The sequence below is a fragment of the Natrix helvetica genome (assembly GCF_964273705.1).
Source record: "Natrix helvetica genome assembly, chromosome: 1".
NCBI classification, from domain to species: domain Eukaryota; kingdom Metazoa; phylum Chordata; class Lepidosauria; order Squamata; family Natricidae; genus Natrix; species Natrix helvetica.
Window position 1 is genome coordinate 154,338,731 of NC_138548.1, and position 22,560 is coordinate 154,361,290.

At 41.4% G+C, this 22,560-nt stretch overlaps 1 long non-coding RNA gene across 2 annotated transcripts in view; it reads right to left on the reverse strand.

Annotated features, from left to right (window-relative positions):
- LOC309384766 overlaps positions 1-21,206 on the reverse strand; it is a 44,036-nt gene extending 22,830 nt beyond the window's left edge. Inside the window, exon 1 of one of the 2 annotated variants that reach the window (XR_014174115.1) lies at positions 21,133-21,206. This is a non-coding gene — a long non-coding RNA (uncharacterized lncRNA). The remainder of the gene's footprint in view (positions 1-21,132) is intronic. The other variant, XR_014174116.1, reaches the window with a different exon arrangement.
- Positions 21,207-22,560: the final 1,354 nt, after the last annotated feature.

Genomic DNA, 22,560 nt, shown 5'->3' on the forward strand with positions numbered 1-22,560 from the left:
TTCTACTTTTTCTAAAAAAAAAAACCAATTGTAAACAATGGGGGAATTATAGAGAGCACAGTTTCCCTGCTATTCCATCATCACTTGCTACTAGGGATGGGATTCAAAAATTTTAGCAATCGGTTCTCTGTCCAGTTGCTAGGTGGGTGTGGCCATAGTGGGTGTGGCCTACTTGGCTTCCTGCACCACAAGGGGGGGCGTTTTCACCCTCGCAAAGCTCCAGAGACTTTCTTTGAGCCTCCGGAGGGCGAAAACAGCCTCCCCTGGACTCAGGAGGCCGGAAACAGGCCCGTTTCCAGACTTCCAGAACTTCTGGGAGGCCTGTTTTTTGCTTTTGATTTCTTGATCTGCCTTAGGCCTTGAGCATTATCAGAAACTTTGAAAACTCTAAAAAAAAATATAACCCGATTAATAGGAAGTGAGTTTGGACATAAGGAGGAGAAACTTCGTTGTTTTATTCCTGAAAGTGCTTTTATGAAACCAAAATAGTTATAAGCCTATGTTCAGTTGGAGAGTGGGGTGTTATGCTTTGCAAGTTGCCGAACTAAAGCTTTCTAGCACTACTTTACAGCAGTAAATCTCATGATTCATCCACTCAGTGAGCTTAGATTTCAGAGACATCTATTGTCCCTATGCAGTTATTGCCGCATGCTTTGCTTACCTGCTGTTTTTAAAATCTGTTGGCCCTGTTCATTCTGACACAGAATAATCAGGATAAATTTTCTGGAAAGGTATTTTCGGCCTTGCTTATTGCAGCTCATTATAACACAAAGACCACAACTGGACAGCTATGCCTTCTGACTGTGCAGCACATCCAAGGGGGGAAAAATTAATGACCCAGATCACTGGGAAAAGACTTATTTTTTAAAAAAGAACCCGGGATGTAATTTTCATTCGTTTCCAATTGAGGGTATATGTGTTAGCAATAAGGATTTCATTTGGATTTCTTTTTAAGGTGTGATTTTTTTTAAAAAAATGTTTATAGACACGGTGTACAAAGGTAGAAGAAAAGTTGGAAACTCTACCCATCCTGTAATTCACCTTCATTAAAACCGAAAGGAGATTCTTATGGCATCTCAATGGTTAATAAGGGCATTATGCATGTAGGAACCCAGAGATGGATTAAGTCCTAGGACTTCCTTTCCCAGGAGGTGCTGCATTTTGGAGCACCCATCTATATCTTTTATTCTAATTCTGCTGAAATGCTGCTCCAGAAGAACTAATTTAGCATACGGGTGATTGATGGTTATATGATGAAATGTTTTAAATGAGCAATAAAATGCCCAATAAGAAGTAATGTCCAAATTAGAAAGTGGACTGAATTATTAGCAATAAATAATTCCTTCGTGAAATTCATTTTTCTTTTTTGCTCCTTCTTTCAGTTGCTTGCTTATGGCGATTAGCTTACCACTTACACCCCTATAGATACCGTGTTTTTTTAAAAAAAATTGGTCTGCAAATTATTCTTTCAATTTCACATTTAGAACAGATTTTTTTTTAAATTATACTCAGGAATTGGCAACATGCAACTTGCCAGACTTCCAAAAGGTATACCTGCTCAACTATTTTTTATTATTATTATTTAAAAGACTAACGGGTCACAAAATGGGAAAATGACAGGGTCTTTCACATGAGATGCACCTAAGGCAGGTAAAGGTTGGCATCATTCACTGCTGACATTTAAAATGAGGGCATGTAGCCGAGGTGTCAAACTCGTGTCGTCACGTTATGGTTATGTGACGTATTGTGACTCCCTCCCCTTTGCTAAAACAGGGGTGGGCGTGGCCAGTGTATGACGCATCTGGCCTGCGGGCCGCGAGTTTGACAGCCCTGGCATTTAGGAAGTACCGAGGATAGAAACTTTTTTTTATAGGAAAGTAGAATTTGGAAGCAAGAAGGGAGGTACAGGAATGGAGGCCAGGATATGAGGGAGGGGTTTGAGGTGGGAGGAGCCAATGCAAAAATTTATTCATGCAGTATAGAGGTTTTACTAAGATTAAAATAATAAAAATATATATTAGTGTGCCTTCTTGGTTTTCTGCAACTGGCCCCAAAAGAAAACCCAAGGACAAAAATAAAACCCAGGCTTATTAAATGATAGCACCATTCTCAGAGAATGATTTTGGCATCATTGTGGTTAGGAATTAGGAAATGATGCAGAGGTGGGCTGGCAATTTTTTAAATACCGTTTGGGGCATGCACCTCCTTGCGCTCGCTTGTGAAGCTTCTGTGGATGTGCAGAAGCATCTGGGTGGGTCGGAGGAGCCTCCCATCATGATACTATTGGTTCGCCCGATCCGGACTGAACCGGTAGTACCATGGTCCACCTCTGAAATGTGCAAATAATGATGATATTGTGAACCACCCCAGAGAGTGCTGTAGAGTGCTATGGGGTGGTTTATAAGCCTTTGCTATAATTAAGCCTGGAATCACATTTGTAACTTACTGCAGGCCAGGTGTTCAGCAGGGCATTGTGTGACTGACCCAATTTTACAACATTTTTTTGCAGGGGTTGTTAAGCAAACTGTGATTAAAGAAACCCAAAGCTTGCAATGGGTAGGGATTTTTTATTTATTTATTTTGCCAAAAATCAGAAGGAAATGCTGGTTTCTGGCAAAAAAAAAAATGCAAATTGTGTGTTCACATGATTGCAGGGTGGCATCGGAACTTGGAATCTGGATCGTAAATACCTTTTTGGGTTCAGTAAGTGACCAGTCATAAGTCAAGGACTACCTGTATTTCCTGCTCCACAGTACCATTTGGATGGTTCTGTTTCTTCCTTGAGGCTGCTGGGTCTTTTGGTTTACTTAGGATGTTTCAGTTGTCTTGTGTACTACAGTGATGCCTGGTGGTAGCAATAGTCTGTTGGTTGTTTCTGATATATTTTTGATATATGGTGGTGTAATTCTTTTTTAGGGTTTATGTTGGTTGGGCAATGGTCAGACACCTTTTGATAAAGTTGCATGGGTATCAATTATATTGGAAGATGTTCCTGAATTTATCAAATTTATATGATAAGGTTAGTTTATCAGAGTATAAAATGCAAAGAAAAATGAAAAAAAAATTGAAAGTAAGGAAGGAAAATGGAAGAGGAAAAAGTGTAGGATAAAAGAAAAAAAAGCATTGACTTCCTACCCTTTTTAGCACAATAGAATAAAGTAATAACATACAGCCTCAACTTTTTACTTTTGCATTATAAAATATTCTAGCCATTTATATAAACCTATCAAATGAGCAAAAACCAAAATCAAAGTTTCATTTCCCCGCCCCCCATCTCATGCACAAAATCCAGAAATGGTTTCCAAGTAGAAATGAAGTTGATGATATTCTTTTCCTTAATTAAAGCAGTCAATTTTGTGCACAGAGCATTCTTGCTGCTCTCAGCATATATATCATCGATGTTCCTTTTTTGTTTTCAAGATCTTTGTCTATTAACCCTAAACATTTTGTTGGAAGATGTATTGCTATCTTTTCTTATTGCTCTATTTTTATGGCAGGACCAGATCTGGCTTATGTTCCAATTCCAATTCAACTTTCCATGCAACTTTAAAATAAAAGAGTCTAACCTGCTCTCTGTCACGTCATGGGAACAGGAATCCTTAGAGAGCACATCTCCTGCTTTTCAGAAGCAAGGGAGTGAAGTTCACTGACCAGTGAAGAGGAAATTGCCAACTGTTCTATGCATAAATGTGGGGTTGTGTGATTGAAATTCAAAGAAGAAATTGCCAAATAAATAGTCATATGTATACGCTTATTTGAAAGGCAACATCATGTTTTCCAAAATAAGACCTGGTCTTATATTTTTTGCTCCGAAAGACGTATTAGGGCATATTTTCAGGGAAACATAGTATCAGGGTGATGGCAAGAGATTGGCCCTGGTGAGTAGACAAGAGGTAGTGCACTCTGGGGCTGCGCAGCCTGTGCAGCGCAGGTGAGTCCAAGCGCTGTGACTGCCTGGCCGGCCAATCAAGCAGCAGGCAGAGGGGGGAGGCATGTGATCCTTCCCACCAGACACACTGCATGGACCCCCACCCACTCCGTTCCACTGTCTGTCTTTGCTTGCCCACGTCTGAGATGGGGCAGGCCAGATCACATGCCTCCCCCAACATCTGTCTCTGCCTGCTACTTGGAGGGCCTGGCTGGCTAGCCACAACTCCTGTGCTGGCCATACCCCCGAGGGCTGGCGATCTTAACTTGGGCCTATTTTGGGGGTTGCATCCTCAAAAATCATACTATGGCTATTTATGGGAGAATTCAATGGTCCCCAACATTACACACTCAGACACGTTGAAAGACTACAAGGGGGAAATTAAAAAGCTAGCATGGTCCTCTACTGCATACATAACTAGTTGCACAGGGCAACTCAATATGGCCTGTAAGCCTCAGTCAAAAAGTTGCACAGATTGGAGATGGCATCTTGATTAAGTGACTCTCTTGCTTGGAGTGCCATACGTATTTCTCAGTGCACTTACAGTGCCCGTCCCCTCCTGTTGAGTAAACTGATCGCAAAGGCCAGAAGGGCCAGTCTTGAGCATCTCCCTAATTCTCAGACAGGAAAACAGAGAAGAATGTTTCTGCTGTGGATGCAAAGGAAAAAGGCATCGCACAAGGCAGCCCCACTTTTGAGACTTATTTCACAGTGAGGAGAGAGCTGTGTGAACTGAATAGTTCAAGCAAGTCTCTTGTCAGATTACTGAAAGAAGGGCATATTCAGAGCAGGGGTGGGTTCCGGCAGTCACTACCGCCACTTTGCTCATGGCCACGCTGCATGTGCGTGCTTGATGTGTGCACATGGCGGCGCCATAGGAGCCACCCGGAGAACTGGTTCAAGGGTGTGGCAGGCCTGGGTTGCTGCCGGTTCCAGCAATCCAGGCTGCCAAACCACTACTGGTTCAGCTGAACCGGTAGGGACCCACCACTGGTTCAGAGATCTGGATTATGTGGATCAGAAACATCTGAGGTAGTTGTCAGAGAGGGTCCTGGTTCCTGAAATTATTTTCCTGGGCCTAAAAATATCATTTGGCATGCTAGCATGCAAGCAATACAAGAAGTGATCTTGCAAGGAACTATGCAGACTTTGCAGGGGGACATAAGATTCCTAATGTATCTTATTTTCATCACCCAGGCTCCTCCATGCTGATTTCACAGGCAGAAATATATCTGTGTAATGCAGTTATAGATTTTTAGCCAAGAGAAAAAAGGTGGTAGGGCTGGTAGAAGTGATCAATATCCATCCATCTATCCATCCATCCATCCACCATCCACCCACCCACCCACCCACCCTACCTACCTACCATATCTACCTATCTATCATCTATCTATCCATCCATCTACCATACCTACCTACCGTATCTACCTATTATCTACCTACCATATCTACCTACCTACCATATCTACCTACCTACCATATCTACCTACCTACCATATCTACCTACCTACCATATCTACCTACCTACCATATCTACCTACCTACCTACCTACTCTATCATCTATCTATCAATCAATCTATCATCTATCTATCTATCATCTATCTATCTATCATCTATCTATCTATCTATCTATCTATCTATCTATCATCATCTATCTATCATCTATCTATCTATCTATCTATCTATCTATCTATCTATCTATCTATCTATCTATCTATCTATCATCTGTCTGTCTGTCTGTCTATCATCTGTCTGTCTGTCTGTCTGTCTGTCTATCATCTATCTATCTATCTATCTATCGTCTGTCTGTCTATCTATCTATCTATCTATCTATCTATCTATCTATCATCTATCTATCTATCTATCTATCATCTATCTATCTATCTATCTATCTATCTATCTATCTATCTATCTATCTATCTCTCCAGGTAGCTATCTAATCTCCCTTTCCATCTTCCTCTCCCTCCCTCTCCTTACCCCCTTGAACAATTATCTATGCATTGTAACTAATTGAATGTGTTTCTGAGTGTGATATAAAATGTAAGTTTGGACTTTTCATCTCCTTTCAATAGATCAATGGAAATCTCAAAAAAAAAAAAAAGATCCTCTCCTGCCTTGTGAAGGGGCTTATAAAGCCTGCCCTATCCTGCTGCTTCAGGGAGCTTTATAACTGATTGTTTTAAAACCAAAGTGACACCGGAAAGGGTCAAGTAAATAAATATGCATGCCTCACCAGTTCAAAATAATAAAATTCCAATGTGTGCAAGCCTGCTTGTTGAACATATGTTTGAGGCACGGCTAAGCCATCTGGCTCAGTGTCAAGCATTTACACCAACTGCAGTCTTACACTACCTGACAGCAGAAAAGCTTTATTCCCTTGGTGTTTGGGCACAAATGGAGAAATATTATTGAAATGATTATCTGCATCAAGACTCAGATTTGGTTTGACATTTAGCTGGCTCTGTTTAATCCAAAGGGTTATCTGAATGAATAAAGGGAAAGCTCCTCCCAATGAGGCTTTGAGCAGTGGGTGCGGAGAGGGGGAGGGAAGAGGCAAGTCAAATGATTAATGAGATTGAAGGACTGGGTGGACCCTGCCCATCTCTGCCCAGACCTCCCTGCCAAGGACTGCATGTGAAATTAGGGGGGAAAGCTTCCTCTGGCTTGTCAGGATGAGTCATCGCCACTTCCAAGGCTTCTTTTATTGGGCCTGCAGGAGACAAAAGGAAAGGTAGCTGGAGAAATTATTTTCCTGTAAAACAAGGGCTTCCAGAGAGGAATGCATCGCTCAGAGCCATTTGTGCTATCATCTGCATTGCACAGCAAGATAACCTTCCGGAACAGCAGAGTTTGGTCTGCCTTGTTTGACTCTGAAATCCATTTTTTTTAGATTAAGTGGGGGGGGGAATGCCCACGTGATGCCCAAGATGCCAACTGATCAGTGGGAGAAACAGATTCCTATCTGTAGGGCTCACCAAAAGGCCCACGATTCCAAGAAATTCTCTACAATTTATCCTGTTTCCCTGAAAATAAGACCTCCGCGGATAATAAGCCCAACCGGGCTTTTGAGCGCATGTGCTAAAATAAGCCCTCTCTGAAAATATGGCAAGAGAGCAGCAGCCATGAGGTGACCACGCTTGCTGCCTCCTGCACCTCAGAAATAATAAGACCTCCTCAAAAATAAGGCCAAGCGCTTTTTTCGGGGGTCAAAAGAAAATAAGACCCTGTCTTATTTTCGGGAAACACAATACTTCTGGAATTTGTGACACCAAATGAAGGAATAGCCATCTATTTTTGGGGAAACTTTACAGTAGAATAAAATACAGTAATGGGTTATATTTGTGAACATTGGTTGCTGGAACAAACAGGTCAGTGACTCATAGCATATTTAAGCTTTATTGGTTGGAGCCATGAAGGTGTTGATTTATATAATACATTTGTAACCTGTAGTTGCAGTTTTTTAATCTATTGTAAGGTAAATGCAGTGGAGTCCATATAGTGAAGAGGAAGAGGGAAAGGGAGAAAGGAAGAGAGAAAGGTAAAAGAAAGAAAGGGAGAAAGAAAGGAAGGAAGGAAGGAAGAAAGACACAAAGAAAGAAAGACACAAAGAAAAAGAGACAGAGACAGGCAGGCAGGCAGGCAGGCAGATGTGGAACATGTGTACGGTATATGAAATTTATAAAACAAAACACTCAGCATTATGGTCTCAATGAGGATCAGGTCACTCTATCTTAACACTAAAGCAAAGGAAAAAAAAACCTGGGACTGCTGTCCCTAACTGGCATGGCCATAAAACGTGAGATCATATGACTGCACTGCTTAGTGAGGGCAATTCTGGCATTGCCAGTTGCTTTTGTTAAGCAACGACCTCATGTGACTGCAACTTCTGACTTCCTGCCAGCTTCCCCATTGACTTTGCTTGTGGGAAACTGGTAGGGAATGTCAGAAATCGCAATTACTTGACTGTGGAACTCTACAACTTCATACTGTAATAGCAAGCCTGTAATCATGTGACCAAGGGGATGTTGCAATGGGTGGCATTCTGAGAATCCATTGTAAATACCATTCATTCAATGAAATCATAATGCTTGTAACTCAAGGACAACCTGTGGGTCCCATATCATAGCTGAGAGCCAGTTTGGTGTGGTGATTACAGTGCTGGGCTAGAAACAGGGAGATCATGAGTTCTAATCCTCTGTTAGGTATGAAACCTGGCTGATTGACATTGGACCAGTGACTTTCTCTCATCCCACACTGCAAGACTGTGGTTGTAGAAAAACAGGATGAAGTCAGGAATTGTAGAAATAAAAGTGGGATATAAATTCAACAAATAAACCACAAATAAATAATTCTTAGCCCTAGTTAACCATTGTGGGAATCCTGATGTTTGACTAGGTAAATTTTGTTCTGATTCCCAATAACTCTTCTTATGTTCTTAATACATTCTCAGTTTAATATTCTTTTTTAAAGTTCCATTCTAGTTTCTTCGAAAGTATACAAATCAGTTCCTTTGACTTTTAAGTGAATTCTAAGTCATTTTCACTTCTCAACATTCTCTGCTGCTACTTACAGATGTTATTATATTGGTATATTTTAGATGCTTTCTAGAATTTTAACTGGCACTTTGCAGCATTTTCATTGCCAGGTTTATATCCTTTCTTTCAATTAAGTAAGGCTTAAAAGAAACTACATCTCCCTCTTGTTTACTCAGACATACGACAGGGGATGGACACAGACACACCCACAACCCCAAACCCACATAACTATGTAGTCCATGGGTCATCCATATGATACCTGCAGGCAGTAAAGTACCCGTTATTCTATAAAATGGTAACTCTAACATCAATTCTGAAGATTAATTTAGACAGCAAGTGGCCATTTTGCAGCCTTAACTTGTGACATTTGTGTTAAAGGGGTCGGCTGAGGTTCCTGCTATTGAATTGTTCTCCCAGCTGCAGGGCAGCATCCCTTACCCACTCAATTTATCTCATGGCAGGAGGGTTGTGTTCTGATGCAGGCTTCCTTAAAAAGTAAAAGAGCAAAGTCTTAGTCCCAACAAAACCTCTTTTGTTTATACGACTGTGAATTCCTTTCATTCACAGTCAGCAAGGCTTGTCAAACAGTCTTTCAAAGGAATGTTATCCACACGCACCTTATCCCGTTAAGAGCGCTGCCAGATAACTAGTGTTCAAACACAGAGCAAATCAAAATTTGGCACAGAGTTTCTCACAAACAGAACTTTCCAGACCAATGAACAAATTTTTTTCCTGCAAAAGCCCACTCCCTGTTTGTTCCACTTTTGTTTCCTATGGGAGAGGCCAATCAACTCCAAGGTGTGGCTTTACTCTTGAGTCGACCCTGCATTCTTAGTTGCTCTTATCTTCTGGCAGCTCTGCGCATGCGCACACTAGGACAGGCTCCAGCTGTTCCTCTGCCTCGCTGCTATCTAGCTCCTTCTCTGCCTCCGACACAGAGCCCTCATATGAGCTTTCCTCAGCTCTCAGCACTGGCTCCTGTTCCTCTCCAACATCCTCACTGAGGCTGCTGGCAGACCACAACAGGTTGATGATCCACCAGGCAAATTGTATTGGTCGATTTCAACCTATTCTCTCTGGGACTGGAGGATAATCACTCTGGGAAGATCGCTTGGATGGAAGACAGGTGTCCCACAGAGCAGGTATAAACTGTGGGAGGAACACTTTTGCAGTTTCAATGGTGCACCAGGTATGGGCAACTATGGCACTGTGAGAAGTTTGATATCAAGATTATTTGATTCTTTATACTGTTTTCATCTTCCCCTTAAAAATGTTAACAGAATCCACAATGGTCTGAGAATCCAGTGTCTCCATTAGATAATTGACAGTCAAGCTATAACTAAGTTAATCAACTGAAATTAGCGAACTTCCTCAAATCCCCAAATAAGTTCCCCAGACCTAATTCACATATCAAAGGATAAGGTCTACAAACACGAACAGAATTAATTAAATTAGGTCTCCCAGAGGAACTGCATGTTCACAAGAATACACACACACACACACACCTTGTGTCACCCTAGAATTTTCACTCCAAACTCCACCTATAAAAATCTGCTGCTCTTCTTTCCTCACAGCTGACTGGATCCCATTTTTATTTCTTCTTGTGCAGCCCTGACTCAAGTTGGAACCCCAAATTATTCTTCTGACAGTACCTTTATGACCTGTGGACTTCATCTCCCAGAATTCCTGCCAGGAATTCTAGGAGTTGAAGTCCACAGGTCATAAATGTGCCATAGTTGCCCATCTCTGAGCTACAGCTTAACTATTTATTAAGCAAATTTATATGGCTGCCCAACTCATTCAGAATGACTCTGGGTGGCCTACAGAAATTAAACCCCAAATACGAAACCAAATAAACTCTAAACTTTCTGCAACTGTGTTCTGCCACAATATTTTCAAGATTGTGGATCTCTGAGTTTTAGTGAGGGAGGTTTCTTTTAAATTACCCATTCTGTACAAAATAATTATCCATTCTATACACTCACTGGGAAAGACTGAGGGCAAAAGACTCACTGGGAAAGACTGAGGGCAAAAGAAGGTGACGACAGACAACGAGGTGGCTGGATGGAGTCACTGAAGCAGTTGGTGTCAGCTTAAATGGACTCCAGAAGATCGTAGAGGACAGGAAGGCCTGGAGGAACGTTGTCCATGGGGTCACGATGGGTCGGACACGACTTCACAACTAACAACAACACAAAATAACCTCAAAACAAATGAAAAAGCTAGAATGAAGGATAGAATTTTTCAAATGCAGAAGCTTCAACACTGACATGTCACAAACATGTAGGCATGTTTGCATGAACCTGTGACCTATACTATAGATGTTGTTAAGCAGGGAAAGAAGCATGTAGCACTTTTAAGTCTCTGAATCAGACAAATAGTATAAGTGGAGCAAATCTGTAGAACTAAAATAGTATTTGTATAATATACTTCCCAGAAATGGAAAAAGTCTGACTCATCAAAGATCACAATGTTTATAAAACAAATAACTTGGCTCAGCATTTCAGTTTCATACAAATAATTCTGTTAATTCTCACATATGTACAGTATTTATGAAATTGCAATACTGATTGCAGATTTGGATTTGAAATTAATTTGGTGATTTGGATTTAATATGGATATTAGACATGATTTCCCCTTCACTCTTACTTTTAATTAACTTTTTAATTGCGATTTAAATGAGTTCTAATGAACACAATTGGTAGCCTAATTGATTTGCTGCCACAGCATAGTGAGTGATCAGTACACAGCCCGCATTTTAATAAATTATTTTTGCATGTCAAACAGTTTAGTATTAGTATTTTGGCAGAAGTTACAATACAATACAATACAATACAATACAATAGCAGAGTTGGAAGGGACCTTGGAGGTCTTCTAGTCCAACCCCCTGCCTAGGCAGGAAACCCTATACCATTTCAGACAGATGGCTATCCAACATCTTCTTAAAGACTTCCAGTGTTGGGGCATTCACAACTTCTGGAGGCAAGCTGTTCCACTGATTAATTGTTCTAACTGTCAGGAAGTTTCTCCTCAGTTCTAAGTTGCTTTTCTCCTTGATTAGTTTCCACCCATTGCTTCTTGTTCTACCTTCAGATGCCTTGGGAAATAACTAAAAAAAATTAGTTGGCTAAAAATAATTGGTCGCTTTTTAATGCATGCTTTGGGATCATCAAATTCCATGATTTACTTTTCTGTTCGAACCTGTAGTGTAAAACCTAAGTTGTCGAAAAAAGACTTTTTAAAGTTTTTAAAAATTGATGTGTTTATAATTTTTCAAAAGACAATGCACAGACAGCAAAAGATACTACGATACATAAAACACTAAAATAATTAGATGTTAGTAATGTTTCACATAATTACTCTGATTTCCTCTTTTAAAAAAAAAGAAAATAAGATACATTTCTGAAAACGATATTCGTTTATCATGTTACGAACAATGAGCGGGTGAGAAAATATATTATGACATAGTTAAACACAAGGCAATAATTTTGAAACTGCATAAATTACATGTTTTCCCCTATTATGATCCAGACAGACAAAATGAACATTTTTGAAAGAAAATGACCATCGCATGATTAATTGCAAGCTCGCAGATTTTGCAGCTTCAAGAGTAAATCAACTGCTAAGAAGTGCTAACTTGCTAAAATATAAACTAATTTTAGTCTCTGGATATTAAAATATAATCCATCTTCTTTCTCCATTGGGAAAGCTAATTAGAAATTGTGACTGGCATAAGAAGAAGGAACTGTGAACACTGGGATTAAGTTTGCTCGCATACAATCTGAACTCAGGAAAAGCTGGTCACTTCTTTGCACATTGTATTGCACTGCTTACACTCAAGTATGAGTGAAGCTTAAAATGTGTAAAGATAGAACGGTTTTTGCCTAAATGGAACAGTAAATGTCAACAAACACTAAATATCCTGGGGTTCCAATAGCCACAATTCATCTATAGTACATATTATGTCTTAAATCCAGTGGTGGCTTGCAGGCGGTACGCTCCGGTCCAGGTGTACCAGTGCCTGCCCGGAGCACCGGGTACCATTCCGGTACGGTGCTCCAGAGGGCCCACCTGCCCGCCTGAGCTCCTTACCTGTATTTGAGCTCTTCCGCGCTTCCGCGCATGCGGACAAAGCACACGGCGCCTGTGCGATGCTCCGCAGCGCAGCTGGAGCATCGCGGAAGCATCCCAAGAGTAAGGATGCATGTGCTCACTGCGCGCACTCATATAGTGGATGCTGGGCCTGGTTGCAATGGGATCCGGAACCCACCACTGCTTAAATCGCAGAATCACTGACCAATAAACAGTTTGGGGGAAGTGAAGTACAATCCCAAATCCAGAACTACATTTTCATCTTTTGGGTTAGAGTAGAATTTACTACCCTCTCTGTGCATTGCTGAAGCATTTTATCTTCCTCTTCAGTCCACTGTATTCCTTGTCCTTTTACCCGATTAGAACAGTGGGCAAATCAGCAACAATTAGATATTTGCTTCCTTCACAAGAGATGCAGAAACAGAAACCCAAAATTCAGGTCTTTTGCCAATCTCACAGGGGGAAATCTAGCATATTGTATATTGTATACTGCCCAAAGTGGGGGGAGTGCAGGGGAGTCATGTGTGGACGTGCCCGCACCATTCTGTTGATGGTTCTTATTTTTATTTGAATGTGTAACCTCTTAAAAAGTCCATTTATTCATGTTTCTCCAATTCTGCAGATAGTACCTTTGGTTTTTATTTATACCTCTCTGCCCCCTGCCCTCCTTCGTATTTCTATGAATGGGTTTATTTCTTTGTTTTTGGTGAAACAGCTTGCTGCAAAGGAAGACCAAATGCCTGAAGGTTGTTTTTTTTCCCTGCTCCATCTCCTTTATGGCCAGCCTTTCCCCTTTCCTTCCTTGAGCCTTTCCCATTCATGAGAGCAGCAGAAGAAATAGCGCAAATAGGAGAACAGAAAATAAAACCATTCTCATCTGGACCTCTTCCTGTTGTTGTAAATACAGGTACGCCTCATCGACCAGCAAAAAGCAACAATATGATTTTGGAGCTTTTTCAATATCTCTAAGGCATGTGGGGAAAAGAATGATTATCGCGGGCTTAGAGATCACACCGAGAATGGATTTGGTACGTCTAGTTTAATTACAGTAATGTTTAATTAAAAACAGTCTTCAGACTAAAGCGATGTAGATTCTGAGCATCAAATATTCTCTTCCTGACCAACGATGACATATAATTGTTGCCCAAAGTTTTATCTCTTCTGTCACTTCCTTTTAGCCAGTCCCCTGCTCCTTTTAACTGGATTTACGTGTGGCACTCATCACACACACACAGAGAGATTGGGGGTTGTTTTTCCCTGCTGGCGATGCTCTGTGGCAAGAGAGAAGCCACGAGAATCTACCAAACACAATCCTGGAAGTCGTCCCACATTAAAACTATCAGGAGAGCAACATTTGGGCAATGTTCCTGCAAAAGGATTCAGCAGCCAGGACAGTACAATTAATGCGAGGATGATACCTTTCTGCTATCTCAAAATCGGAGGATGGCAGGTTAACAGACTGTCTGCCTACATCTTACAGAATAAGGTGACTTGAAAGTTTGTAGGTGGCCAATCTTTATTTAGTTAATCACAGCTAAATAAAGCCAAGTTTGTAAACTTGCGTAGCAAGCTTACTTTTCTACCACCCAAACCATTTCTGTCATAATAGGGCACCATCTTGAACATTGGGTGCTATCTAACAAAATGAAATTCAACAGTGAATAAAGTACATTTAGGCAGGAAAAACAAAATGCCCAGGTACAGTATATGTGGTACCTTGCTCAATAGTAGTAACTGTGAGAGGGATCTTGGAGTCCTAAATATGAGCCAGCAGTGTGCAGCAGCTGCCAAAAAAGCCAACACAGTTCTAGGCTGCATAAACAGAGGGATAGAATCAAGATCACGTGAAGTGTTAATACCACTTTATAATGCCTTGGTAAGGCCACACTTGGAATACTGCATTCAGTTCTGGTCGCCACAATGTAAAAAAAGATGTAGAAACTCTAGAAAGAGTGCAGAGAAGAGCAACAAAGTTGATTAGGGGACAGGAGGCTAAAACATGAAGAACAGTTGCAGGAACTGGGTATGTCTAGTCCAGTATAGAATAGAATAGAATAGAATATTTATTTCTAAGCCGCACCCTCTCCCGAAGGACTCGGGGCGGCGTACAATAAAACAAATAAAATACAAAGTACAATACAATACAATACAATACAAATCTGGACAGGACATACATATAACAAGGACGTATATAAGACGTATACAAGGAGGAGGTAGGCTGATAGCTAAAAACAATTAAACAATTAACAATTGAAACAATTAAAAAGTCACAATATTTAAAAACCCCAATAAATAAATTTAATTGAATTACACTAATAAAAACCTGTCAGGAGCGATATAGTGGTGGGCAACCCGCGGCTCGGGAGCCACATGCGGCTCTTTACACCCTTTAATGCGGCTCTTCTGTGTGCCGGGTGCCTGCTCCCCTCCCTCCTCTCGGGCTTCGGAGGGAAGCTTCTGCAAAAGCCCGGTCGAGTGACAACCAATTTTGGTCCTATGACTGCAGAATGCTGCAAAATACCATAAATGCAGGCCAGTTGTTGAGTGTTTCAATGTGATTGGAACACTCAACAAGGTGACCACAGTGTGTGTGTGAGAGAGAGAGAGAGAGTGAGAAAGACAGACAGAGAGAGGAACAGAGAGAGGGAGTGAGGGAGGGAATCAGAGAGAGACTGACAGACAGACAGACACACACACACACACAGACAGAGAGAGACAGAGAGGGGGAGGGAGGGAGAGAAAGATAGACAAACAGAGAGACACACACAGAGTGAGTGATTAAGTTAATGAGTGAGAGACAGACACACCCACATACACAGAGTGACAGAGAGAGAGGAAGGGAGGGGACAGAGACAGAGGGAGAGACAGAGACAGACAGACACACACACACACACACAGAGTGAGTGAGAGACAGACAGACACACACACACACAGAGTGACAGAGATGGGGGAGGGAGGGAGAGAGAGACAAAGAGCCAGAGAGAGAGAGAGAAAGAAAAAGAAAAAAAGAAAGAAAGTGGGAGAGAGAGATGAAATTAAAAACAACAACATACAAACCTGACTTACTCAAACTATCCAAGGAAATGCAAGGCCGATGTTCACATTAGTGGTTGTGACTTTGTCAGTCAATGTCAGGATGTAATTTTCTCTACATTGTAAGGCAAATTTTACGGAATTTAATGTTATCGATAAATAATATCGTTCTAAAGTTTTTGTTTTATTAGTTGTGTTATTTGTATCCTCCCGACCTATGTGGATACTTGCATGCAGAATATTCTCAATAAAAACTTATTGAAACTAAAAACAGTGTACCATCCTATGTATTTTCGGTTTTAAAAATGTGGCTCTCAAAGTAAATTTCAATCGTGGTTTTGGCGAGATTTGGCTCAGTTGAAAAAAAAGGTTGCCCACCACTGGTCTAGTCTAATGAGAAGAAGGACTAGGGGTGACATGATAGCAGTGTTCCAATATCTCAGGGGTTGCCACAAAGAAGAGGGTGTCAAACTATTCTCCAAAGCACCTGAGGGCAGACAAGAAGCAATAGGTGGAAACTAATCAAGGAGAGAAGCAACTTAGAACTGAGGAGAAATTTCCTGACAGAATAATTAATCATTGGAATAACTTGCCTCCAGAAGTTGTAAATACTCCAACACTGGAAGTCTTTAAGAAGATGTTGGATAACCATTTGTTTGAAGTGGTGTAGGGTTTCCTGCCTAGGCAGGGGGTTGGACTAGAAGACCTCCAAAGTCCCTGCCAACTCTGTTATTCTATTCTATTCTATAATCTGGAAAACTTTTCTCATCTCCATCTTTTCTGTTTAATCCCCAGCTCCTCCAGGTGGATTGAATAATCAAAAAAACCTTCCCAGAAACCTCATAGAGCTATTGCCAGTCAGTGTAGGCAGTGCCAAACCGGATAGGCTACAGTAATTAACTCTTCTGCGATTCTCAGTGTCTCCTTTCATCGTTGGCATTGCGTGCTCTCCTGTGCAATTCTACCAGGTGCACACACGTTTGAAGTCCAGATTGTGACAAGGTTTTTATTTTTTATTTTGCTAGTTCTCACACCACATCTTGTAGAACAGCAACACCATCAGTTCCTTTCTGGATCCATCCCAAATCATTTTGGAAAATGCTTGGAAGGGGAAAGCGGCCTGATCAGGCGATGAATTTTGGTTCTGAGAGTTGGGTTACTGGGTTGAGAGGGGATCCCAAGAGGATGAAGGGCGAAGAACTCCAGGAGACCAACTGTGCTTGAGTCCTTCTGCAGAAGAAGCAAACCTCTGTCTAGAGAACCAGAGTACAGGTAATCCTCGACTTACGACCACCACCAAGTCCAAAATTTCTGTTTTGATCTAAGTGGGAAATTTGTTAAGTGAGCTTTGCTCCGTTTTACCCTCTTTCTTGCCACTGCTGTTAAGTGAATCACCACAGCTGTTAAATTAGTAACATGGTTTTTAAGTGAATCTGGCCTCCCCATTAACTTTGCTTGTCAGAAGCTTGCAAAAACATGACCCTGCAGCCGTTATAAATATGAGTCCGTTGCCAAGTGTCTGAATTTTGATCACGTGAGCATGGGAATGCTGCCATGGTCGTAAGTGCGGAGAATGGTCATACGTCACTTTTTTCAGTGCCCCTGTAACTTTGGACAGTCACTAAGTTGTAAGTTGAGGACTACCTGAATGTGCTGATTAGGAGGATAAACGAAATGTTGGCAAGGAGTTCCAGCAATCGCTTTGGCAGCTTGTTTGACAGAAAGAGCGCGAGAAAGCATGGAAACGAGAGAGCTGTCCCTTTTTTACACGGCTGGGGTCGATCCCTTTCGCTAGAATCTCTGTATCCTAGTGGTAAAAAGGGATTGGATGCAGAGGAAAGGAATCAAGGAGACTCCAGGTTTTCGATGCCTGTTTTTCCTCCTGCGTTAGGGAGATAAACTGATGCTATGGGGTTTCTTTCAGATGCCACCAAGTGATGAGCATGCTTCTGAGGGGAATCTCCCTGATTGTCAGGGCTCTTTAAAAAGATCCTCAGTTGCCAGATCCATGATATCATCTAGAGTCTCTTTGAAATTTCCTCTGTGCCTAAAAAGACAAAGCATTCCTTTCAACTAACACTCTTGGAGAGTTTTTCTGGCACAGGAACTCAATTAACTCTTTGCTGGCCTGGCTAATTTCTGCATTTTAAAAAAGTAGTCTGATAATAACAAAATTGGAGCACTCAATCCACAGGGTAGCCATTAAGCCCACTCCGTGATTGTGCTGTCTGCATTCAGACCACAATTACTGTCAGAGCATGGCACGGGGAGCTAGTTTTTGTACGCAAACAAGAATACCATTCATTACAGACCTCCTCTTCAATCAAATACAATCTATACTTTTTAAATGAATATTTGAGAAAGAGAAATATAATTTGGACTTCAGAAACCTGCAAGACGATTATTATTCTTTTAAGAACATGAGGGTGGGTTTTTTTTTCTCTGCCCCTGGTACATTTACGGACAGACATTGGAGAAGGCACCAGAACTGAGATGGATAGTTTGAGATCTAAGCATTTGGGGAGGCAAGTGGCTTTAAGGAAGAGGAGAAGCAAACTAAGGCATTGTTAAGTAGAGGGGTTGTGTGTGTGTGTTTTTTTTACTTTGATGTAACTTTTTAAAAATCCTATACATTTTGGAGGATTCCAGTTGTGTGGGTTCAATTTAAGTGCTTCCTGACTTGCTAAATGCGTGGAAATGTTTTAATGTTTTCTTTCCAGATAATAAGATAAAGTCCAGTAGAGATTTTCAAAGTTTCACCTGTGTTACATGTGCTAGAATATATTTGAATGCTTTTCTGCATTGTGTAAGGAGTGATACAGAAAGTGGGAGTAAAATAAATGAATTCCAAAGCCATGTGAATATTATCTCTCTCTCTCTCTCTCCCTCCTTCCCTCCCTCCCTCCCTCCCTCTCTCTCTTTAGATCAATGTGTTTTTGTGAACTCTCAAAATAGCCTCAAGGCTCAAGGGTCAATGTTTTTTAAAAAAGTGATACTGTAGTATGTATCATTTTCTGCACAGATTGGTTATGTACCAGATATATTTGTTCAATACAACATGGGTCTGCATTTGTGGCCCAAAAGGTAACATTGGAAATCATAATTATAGTTAAGATTGTGCGGATATTTTCCCCTTCCTCCTATCTAGACTTTCTACAATAGAGAATTGAAGTCAGCAATTTTGTATACAGTGTCTGACCCAAAGAGCATTTAGAGGAGGAGAACAGAGACATGGGACCACATCCTAGTTTCAAGAAAATTATTAAGATAGGCTAGGAGATTGCCCTGGATCCAATCAGTCAAAACCGGACGCTTCTACCTCTTAAAAGTCTGGTGCCAGGTCACTTTTGCGATTGAGAACATACTAACATTCTAACTAGCATTTGTTTATTGGTACTTGATAATATTTTTAATTTTCTGAGATACCTTGAGAGAAATCTCCTCAACCTGGTGCTTCAAAATGTGTTGGGACAATACGGAAAGAAGGAAGGAAGGAGGGAGGGAGGAGGAAAGAAGGCGGGAGGAAGGCAACAGGGGGAGAGGAAGGAAGGAAATCCTTTTGCCAGATAGATCCACTTTGTATTGTATTAAGTCCTAAGATCAGCATTAGACTTAGATGACACCTGCTAGTTGCCCACTGAATCTCTCTATGGCAGAGAAATGCTACCCTAGTCATTTATATGGAACAATATGGCAGCCTCTGCTATTCGGTTTGATGAACAGCATTCTGTTACAATTAACTAAGGTTCTCATCATGAAGTTGGCTTTCTTTACGTGGAAAGTTATCGCCCAGCCCTCTCCCAGAAAAATGAAATATCCTAGGAAATATTGAAATGGCAGAATATTATATTTCCCTGGATGTGAAAAGGAAGAAACATGTTTTAAAAAGACAGAGTAGCTCCCTGCAGCTTCCTGCCCATCCCCCTTTGTCAATGGGCCATTAAGATGCCCAGACCAGTCCCTTTACATAATAAAAAGTTCTCCCCTTCTGCTCAGCTCCCCTTCAGGCATGACTAGCCATCACCCACTCCCCACATGGCATCTGAGAACTCAACCAAACCTGGATTCAAAACACAGCCTAGAGGGTTGCCCCTGCATGGCCCCATGGGAGTCTGACAACCAATCAGAATACAAGTTCAAGATAAAAGGCCAGAGAGGGCATAAAACCAGGAACTTTCAGCATCTCAGCCCTTCCTTCTCTTTTTCTCCACCAACATTGAAGCATGTGATCATCTTTTCTGTTCAGGACTCAAGCAGTGTGCTTCTGTCCATCATTAAACCATCTTTCCAAGCAGCCTCCATGTCTCCAGTGTCTTTTTCCCCACTTGGAGCCGAACCCAGAAGGACATTTCTTTCATCACTTAGGTGTGGAATAGCAGATCCATCAACATGCAAAGGGCACACTTCCAGTTGAGTTTTGCACTTGCAGAGAAAAATAGCATTTTTTTTCATTCTAGGAAGAGCATTAGGAAAAATGGAGTTATCGGTATTACGCTCAATGCTTGAATAAAGTAAAAAAAAGTGAAGGCTAACAGTTGTAGTTATAGTAGTAGTGCTAATAGTACTACTACTAGTAGTATTAATAATCACAGCAACTTTAAAAAGTGCTTTGGGACTTTAGAACTCAAACAGACAAGGATCTTCCTCATAACACTCCAAACTTAGTAACTGCCAATGAGAAAGACACAAAGTCTGGATAGTAGATGTTGCTCTACCTGGAGGTGGCAGAAAAAAAAGAACTGGAGAAAATCACAAAACACAAAAACCTGCATATAAATGTAGAACAACTGTGGCAAAAGAAAGCCAAGACAGTACCAACAGTAAATAAGGTTGCGATCCCAAAACAATTGAAGTACTATTTGAACACCATCGACATTGACAAAATCACCCTGAGTCAGTTTTACTTGGAGTAGCTTACATCCAGCAAAGGATACCGCTATCTGCCCATCCTCGGTCCTTGGCAAAGTCTTGAAAATGCCAAATCTAGCCTAAACATCTGACAGTGCAACAAACCATCGCATCATTTTGCACTTCGTAAGGGCTGTTTTCCAATTCATCCTTTCTCCTAATAGCACAGATCTGAGCCAAAGAAAATTAAAAACCTGAATTTTACAAGGAGGTCCAACGTCTTCAAGTTTGAATTTCCAAGGCGGACTTAGCTGAGATTCGACAAACAGCCCGTTCCAATCCACATTATTATGTGGTGTACGTGCAAGAGCGTAATTTGCTCAAATCCTAGTAAAAGTAGACGCTACCTAATGTAAGTGGTAAGTTTCTGTTACCACTTTGCAACTGTAAGTCCTTTCTCCTCTTGGCTGGGTTTCTTTCCTCGTAGCAAGGAAAGTTCCGCGAGCAAGCATTATTCCCCGCTTATGTGTGCCACTCATGCATGGGAGTGAAACGTGTTAACCTTTAAACAGTTTCGAAGTTGGTGCAGTTAATAGGCAGGACAGATAGTTACAAAGTCCTGATTAACTACAGAATACGGAGACATGTGAAAACGTGTACATAGCAAAAGAAAAGAGACAGCAGCTGTTACTTACCAGCCCGGAACACACCGCCAGGTACGGTTCTCTCCCCGGTCTGGGATTCAAAACAGCAACACTGCCCTCTTTTGGCCGAAAGGAGCACCGCACTCACCGCATTCGCCTTCCCCGAATCCAGGCGCCTCCCCCCACCCCTTCGGAATGCTTAGCGCAACGGGAGTCTTGAAAAATGGAAATTAGATTTAAAAGTCGTCCGGGGAAAGGAAGGGAGGGGGAACCACCCAAGCTCCACGCTCAGTGTTACGGTTCTAAAGGACCCTCTGTGGAAGGGCGTAAGTGGACAGGAGGAGGAAGTGAAATCTCTGCAGCCCATTTTTGTTCTGCTTTGTTTCAGAGCTATTGGGATGTGTGAAGTCTTTCCCCCTGGGGTTGGCTGCTTTTCTGTGCAGGACCCCCGCCCCCCAAAATACTCCAGTGTAGATACACAGGAACCGAACTACCCTTGTAGATTCTCTTCCAGAAAGGCACCCAACCAAGGCCTTCTGAAACTGCGAGAAACTTGGGCCAAATTTGGGGGGGGGGGGGGCACATGCAGTATCTATTTCTCATTCTCATCTACAAGAGAAAACCTCTTTTCTTTCTTTTTCTTTTAAAAAGCTGGTATTTTCCTTTGGATTTTTTTTCTCAGATGCCAGCTAAGGGAGCTCCTGGATTGGCTCCATGACCTTTAGTGAACATCAGGTTAGTGTCAGTCTTTGTATCTTTGGTACAATTAGTAACTGCAGCTCCGTTTCGACTGCAGGCAGGCAGGCTGCAACTCTGCACCAGAGAAGGAAGGCTCTTTTTTTTTTTTTGCTTTCCAGCATCGACTCAGGTTTTTCAGCCATTGCTATGTTCTTTTGCAAGGAGGGCACAGTATTTCTCTAATCCATTGAACAATTTCCCGGTGCAATAAATGCACACAATTTTCCCATTCCTTGATAGGCTCAAAAGCCTGACAGCGTGTGTTCTAACTCAGGGAATAGCTGACACATGGAAAAAGTATTACATTAATTACAATAAATCTGAGAGAGAAATTGGCTGCAGGAGGGAAAAAGAATTTCTGTCTGAGGCCCCCCTTGGAAGACTTCTGCTCAGCTAGACCAGTGAGATGAACCGGTCAGCTGACTCAGTTTCCAGAATTCTTCTGGATTAGGACCAATTGCTACGAATAAGCATGTTTTTGTGGAATACCTGTTTTGTAATGGATTTTTGAAATCACCTTTATTATTATCAGGACGCCTCAACTAACTTTAGAAATTGGCAAAGTGGACACCAGTTTTCTATCGTCTACCATTGGGCTGTCTGTAAATTCCAGGTCTGTTACAAGCTTGATAAATTTCTGATGCACATTATTTGATGGCTTACAGTGATTCTTTAAAAAAAAAGACAGTCCAAAATAAATTAGGAGGTAATGAAATTGAGTTACCTGAGCCTTTAGTCTTG